Raw genomic sequence first — 6,189 nt, 5'->3', positions numbered from 1 at the left:
TCATGTGGGATACTCTCTGCTTAGCCGTGTATCTAATCCTATCATGTGGGATACTCTCTGCCGAGCCGTGTATCTAATCCTATCATGTGGGATACTCTCTGCTGAGCCGTGTATCTAATCCTATCATGTGGGATACTCTCTGCTGAGCCGTGTATCTAATCCTATCCTGTGTGATACTGTCTGCTGAGCAGTGTATCTAATCCTATCCTGTGTGATACTGTCTGCTGAGCTGTGTATCTAATCCTATCCTGTGTGATACTGTCTGCTGAGCAGTGTATCTAATCCTCTCCTGTGCGATACTGTCTGCTGAGCAGTGTATCTAATCCTATCATGTGGGATACTCTCTGCTGAGCCGTGTATCTAATCCTATCATGTGGGATACTCTTTGCCGAGCTGTATATCTAATCCTATCATGTGGGATACTCTCTGCCGAGCCGTGTATCTAATCCTATCATGTGGGATACTCTCTGCTGAGCCGTGTATCTAATCCTATCATGTGGGATACTCTCTGCTGAGCAGTGTATCTAATCCTATCATGTGGGATACTCTCTGCTGAGCCGTGTATCTAATCCTATCATGTGGGATACTCTTTGCCGAGCTGTATATCTAATCCTATCATGTGGGATACTCTCTGCTGAGCAGTGTATCTAATCCTATCATGTGGGATACTCTCTGCCGAGCCGTGTATCTAATCCTATCATGTGGGATACTCTCTGCTGAGCCGTGTATCTAATCCTATCATGTGGGATACTCTCTGCTGAGCCGTGTATCTAATCCTATCATGTGGGATACTCTCTGCTGAGCCGTGTATCTAATCCTATCATGTGGGATACTCTCTGCCGAGCCGTGTATCTAATCCTATCATGTGGGATACTCTGCTGAGCCGTGTATCTAATCCTATCATGTGGGATACTCTCTGCTGAGCAGTGTATCTAAGCCTATCCTGTGTTTTACAATCTGCAGTACTGGTGTATCTAATCCTCTGCTGTGTGATACACTTTGCTGTGCTGCTGTATCTGATGCTGTGTGATACCCTTCACCACGTGACACCGGAGTATCACGGATAATGTCTCAGGACACCTCAGCTTTACGTCCTTTCCTCCAGAGCTGCCGCCAGCAGTTACCATGGCGCCCGGAGTCTCGGTGACGTCACCTCTGCGCCTCTCCTTCCCTGATGTCGCTGGGTGATGACGTCAGGTGCTAACTGGTGGCGGCGCCTATACAAATCTGTGATGGGGAATGAGGCGGGTAAGTGACAGCGGCAGCTCCCTGGGCCATGGGCATGCTGGGTGTGGTAGTGCTGGGAGTGGAAGATTTAGTAGTGCTGGGACTGAGGTTTACCTGGGAGTAGTACTGGGGTTGTGATGGGGGATGTGTGGTGGTAGTGTTGGGGCTGTGGTAGTTCTGGGAGTAGTAGTTCTGGGGCTGTGATGGTGGTAGTGCAGGGAGTAGTAGTTCTGGGGCTGTGATGGTGGTAGTGCAGGGAGTAGTAGTTCTGGGGCTGTGATGGTGGTAGTGCTGGGAGTAGTAGTTTGGGGCTGTGATGGTGGTAGTGCTGGGTGTAGTAGTTCTGGGGCTGTGATGGTGGTAGTGCTGGGTGTAGTAGTTCTGGGGCTGTGATGGTGGTAGTGCTGGGTGTAGTAGTTCTGGGGCTGTGATGGTGGTAGTACTGGGTGTAGTAGTTCTGGGGCCGTGATGGTAGTAGTGCTGGGGCTGTGATGGTGGTAGTGCAGGGAGTAGTAGTTCTGGGGCTGTGATGGTGGTAGTGCTGGGTGTAGTAGTTCTGGGGCTGTGATGGTGGTAGTGCTGGGAGTAGTAGTTCTGGGGCCGTGATGGTGGTAGTGCTGGGGCCGTGATGGTGGTAGTGCTGGGAGTAGTAGTGCTGGGGCCGTGATGGTGGTAGTGCTGGGAGTAGTAGTGCTGGGGCCGTGATGGTGGTAGTGCTGGGAGTAGTAATTCTGGGGCTGTGATGGTGGTAGTTCTGGGGCCGTGATGGTGGTAGTGCTGGGAGTAGTAATTCTGGGGCTGTGATGGTGGTAGTTCTGGGGCCGTGATGGTGGTAGTGCTGGGTGTAGTAGTTCTGGGGCCGTGATGGTGGTAGTGCTGGGTGTAGTAGTTCTGGGGCCGTGATGGTGGTAGTGCTGGGTGTAGTAGTTCTGGGGCCGTGATGGTGGTAGTGCTGGGAGTAGTAGTTCTGGGGCCGTGATGGTGGTAGTGCTGGGTGTAGTAGTTCTGGGGCCGTGATGGTGGTAGTGCTGGGAGTAGTAGTTCTGGGGCCGTGATGGTGGTAGTGCTGGGAGTAGTAGTTCTGGGGCCGTGATGGTGGTAGTGCTGGGAGTAGTAGTTCTGGGGCCGTGATGGTGGTAGTGCTGGGAGTAGTAGTTCTGGGGCTGTGATGGTGGTAGTGCAGGGAGTAGTAGTTCTGGGGCTGTGATGGTGGTAGGGCTGGGAGTAGTAGTGCTGGGTGTAGTAGTTCTGGGGCTGTGATGGTGGTAGTGCAGGGAGTAGTAGTGCTGGGGCTGTGATGCTGGTAGTGCTGGGGCCGTGATGGTGGTAGTGCTGGGAGTAGTAGTGCTGGGGCCGTGATGGTGGTAGTGCTGGGAGTAGTAATTCTGGGGCTGTGATGGTGGTAGTTCTGGGGCCGTGATGGTGGTAGTGCTGGGTGTAGTAGTTCTGGGGCCGTGATGGTGGTAGTGCTGGGTGTAGTAGTTCTGGGGCCGTGATGGTGGTAGTGCTGGGTGTAGTAGTTCTGGGGCCGTGATGGTGGTAGTGCAGGGAGTAGTAGTGCTGGGGCCGTGATGGTGGTAGTGCTGGGAGTAGTAGTGCTGGGGCCGTGATGGTGGTAGTGCTGGGAGTAGTAATTCTGGGGCTGTGATGGTGGTAGTTCTGGGGCCGTGATGGTGGTAGTGCTGGGAGTAGTAATTCTGGGGCTGTGATGGTGGTAGTTCTGGGGCCGTGATGGTGGTAGTGCTGGGTGTAGTAGTTCTGGGGCCGTGATGGTGGTAGTGCTGGGTGTAGTAGTTCTGGGGCCGTGATGGTGGTAGTGCTGGGTGTAGTAGTTCTGGGGCCGTGATGGTGGTAGTGCAGGGAGTAGTAGTGCTGGGGCCGTGATGGTGGTAGTGCTGGGAGTAGTAGTGCTGGGGCCGTGATGGTGGTAGTGCTGGGAGTAGTAATTCTGGGGCTGTGATGGTGGTAGTTCTGGGGCCGTGATGGTGGTAGTGCTGGGTGTAGTAGTTCTGGGGCCGTGATGGTGGTAGTGCAGGGAGTAGTAGTTCTGGGGCTGTGATGTTGGTAGTGCTGGGAGTAGTAGTTCTGGGGCCGTGATGGTGGTAGTGCTGGGAGTAGTAGTGCTGGGGCCGTGATGGTGGTAGTGCTGGGAGTAGTAGTGCTGGGGCCGTGATGGTGGTAGTGCTGGGAGTAGTAGTTCTGGGGCCGTGATGGTGGTAGTGCTGGGAGTAGTAATTCTGGGGCTGTGATGGTGGTAGTGCTGGGTGTAGTAGTTCTGGGGCCGTGATGGTGGTAGTGCTGGGTGTAGTAGTTCTGGGGCCGTGATGGTGGTAGTGCTGGGAGTAGTAGTTCTGGGGCTGTGATGGTGGTAGTGCTGGGAGTAGTAGTTCTGGGGCTGTGATGGTGGTAGTGCTGGGAGTAGTAGTTCTGGGGCTGTGATGGTGGTAGTGCTGGGAGTAGTAGTTCTGGGGCTGTGATGGTGGTAGGGCTGGGAGTAGTAGTTCTGGGGCTGTGATGGTGGTAGGGCTGGGAGTAGTAGTGCAGGGAGTAGTAGTTCTGGGGCTGTGATGTTGTTAGTGCTGGCAGTAGCAGTTCTGGGGCCGTGATGGTGGTAGTGCTGGGAGTAGTAGTGCTGGGGCCGTGATGGTGGTAGTGCTGGGAGTAGTAGTGCTGGGGCCGTGATGGTGGTAGTGCTGGGAGTAGTAGTGCTGGGGCCGTGATGGTGGTAGTGCTGGGAGTAGTAGTCCTGGGGCCGTGATGGTGGTAGTTCTGGGGCCGTGATGGTGGTAGTGCTGGGAGTGGTAGTTCTGGGGCCGTGATGGTGGTAGTGCTGGGTGTAGTAGTTCTGGGGCCGTGATGGTGGTAGTGCTGGGAGTAGTAGTTCTGGGGCTGTGATGGTGGTAGTGCTGGGAGTAGTAGTTCTGGGGCTGTGATGGTGGTAGGGCTGGGAGTAGTAGTGCTGGGGCTGTGATGGTGGTAGGGCTGGGAGTAGTAGTGCAGAGAGTAGTAGTGCTGGGGCCGTGATGGTGGTAGTGCTGGGAGTAGTAGTTCTGGGGCCGTGATGGTGGTTGTGCTGGGAGTAGTAGTTCTGGGGCCGCGATGGTGGTTGTGCTGGGAGTAGTAGTTCTGGGGCCGCGATGGTGGTTGTGCTGGGAGTAGTAGTTCTGGGGCCGTGATGGTGGTTGTGCTGGGAGTAGTAGTTCTGGGGCCGTGATGGTGGTAGTGCTGGGAGTAGTAGTTCTGGGGCCGTGATGGTGGTTGTGCTGGGAGTAGTAGTTCTGGGGCCGCGATGGTGGTTGTGCTGGGAGTAGTAGTTCTGGGGCCGCGATGGTGGTTGTGCTGGGAGTAGTAGTTCTGGGGCCGTGATGGTGGTTGTGCTGGGAGTAGTAGTTCTGGGGCCGTGATGGTGGTTGTGCTGGGAGTAGTAGTTCTGGGGCCGTGATGGTGGTTGTGCTGGGAGTAGTAGTTCTGGGGCCGTGATGGTGGTAGTGCTGGGAGTAGTAGTTCTGGGGCCGTGATGGTGGTAGTGCTGGGAGTAGTAGTTCTGGGGCCGTGATGGTGGTAGTGCTGGGAGTAGTAGTTCTGGGGCCGTGATGGTGGTAGTGCTGGGAGTAGTAGTTCTGGGGCCGTGATGGTGGTAGTGCTGGGAGTAGTAGTTCTGGGGCCGTGATGGTGAAAGTGCTGGGAGTAGTAGTTCTGGGGCTGTGATGTTGGTAGTGCTGGGAGTAGTAGTTCTGGGGCTGTGATGGTGGTAATGCAGGGGCTGTGATGGTGGTAGTGCAGGGAGTAGTAGTTCTGGGGCTGTTATGGTGGTAGTGCTGGGGCTGTGATGGTGGTAGTGCAGGGAGTAGTAGTTCTGGGGCTGTGATGGTGGTAGTGCTGGGAGTAGTCCTGTGTGAAGATGGTGGGTGAGCTCCCGGCAGTGCTGCAGGATGTCTCTGATCTCTGTGGCTCCTGTCTCTGCACCTTCTTGTTTCTTACTTATGGATTATGTAACCTGACGCCACACAGTTTCCTCCCTGTGACCTATGGGGCGCTTCCATCCGACCACATTTTTCCTTCTTCCCAGAGCCAGAACTTCTTACTTTTCATCCCCGGTCCATGTGAGTGATTTGTTTTCTGTGGGACGAGGTGAAGCAAAAAAAAAAAAAAAATCCAAGTTTGGTGAAATGAAAAAATATATATTTTTTTGGGTTTTGTCTTTAGGGCGTTAATTATGCGATATCAGTGAGCTGACAGCGCGAGTCCCCCGGTCATTGCGATTACAGCGACACCAAACCTGTGTAGATTGTTTTATTTTATTTTTTTTTTTACAAACTTCTGGATTTTGTTTTCATGACTTAAATATGAAGCCGACTTTCTGTCGTCGTTTCTCCGACTCGCCACGTTTTCATTCCTCCGTGGATGCAGCTGCATGGCGGCTCGTTTTCTTGTGCGCCGTGCTGGCGTTTCTATTGGGCTACATAACATAGTTTTTTTTTTTTTTTTAAATGTGGGAAAAGCTGTTTTTAAACTTAGTTTATGCTTTATTTTTTATTCTTCTTAGAAAACTTGAACTTGTGAACATTGGCATAATTGTGCTGTATTCTGTAATCTTCAGTAATACATTATATAGTGAAAACTGTGTCCGGGGAAGCCTGCACCGCGTGACTTGACAATGGTTATACGGCCGTGATTGGAGCTGGCTATGATTGCTGCGGATAGTTGCGGGTGCCGCCACCCAGGATATTCATTTGTTACACGTCTGAGAAGAGTTAAAGGGGCTGTCCAACCTTGGGCTACAAGTCTGCAGTCACTCTATGTGACTTCAGACTTGTGACTCCTCACATTGTATACACTGCTCGCTGTGAAGATTCTCTGGTGCCAGCGCCGGGAACGACGGTCATGTGACTGCAAGTATGTGATATCCATACTCCCGGCCACAATCCGACTAGACTGTGTCCAGCGCCGCTCAGTACACCC

The 6,189-nt window shown here is 53.3% G+C and overlaps 1 protein-coding gene across 1 annotated transcript in view; it reads left to right on the top strand.

Annotated features, from left to right (window-relative positions):
* Nucleotides 1–1,096: 1,096 nt before the first annotated feature.
* The window catches only part of SMARCAL1 (SNF2 related chromatin remodeling annealing helicase 1), a 29,283-nt gene continuing 24,190 nt past the window's right edge, over nt 1,097–6,189 (top strand). Inside the window, exon 1 of the mRNA XM_073647458.1 lies at nt 1,097–1,248. The gene's annotated coding sequence lies outside the window, so the exon portion shown is untranslated. The remainder of the gene's footprint in view (nt 1,249–6,189) is intronic.

The sequence above is a fragment of the Phyllobates terribilis genome, unplaced genomic scaffold (assembly GCF_046119375.1).
Source record: "Phyllobates terribilis strain yellow unplaced genomic scaffold, ASM4611937v1 Scaffold_9__5_contigs__length_417890890, whole genome shotgun sequence".
Classification (NCBI taxonomy): Eukaryota; Metazoa; Chordata; class Amphibia; order Anura; family Dendrobatidae; genus Phyllobates; species Phyllobates terribilis.
This window is presented reverse-complemented; position numbering and strand designations above follow the sequence as displayed.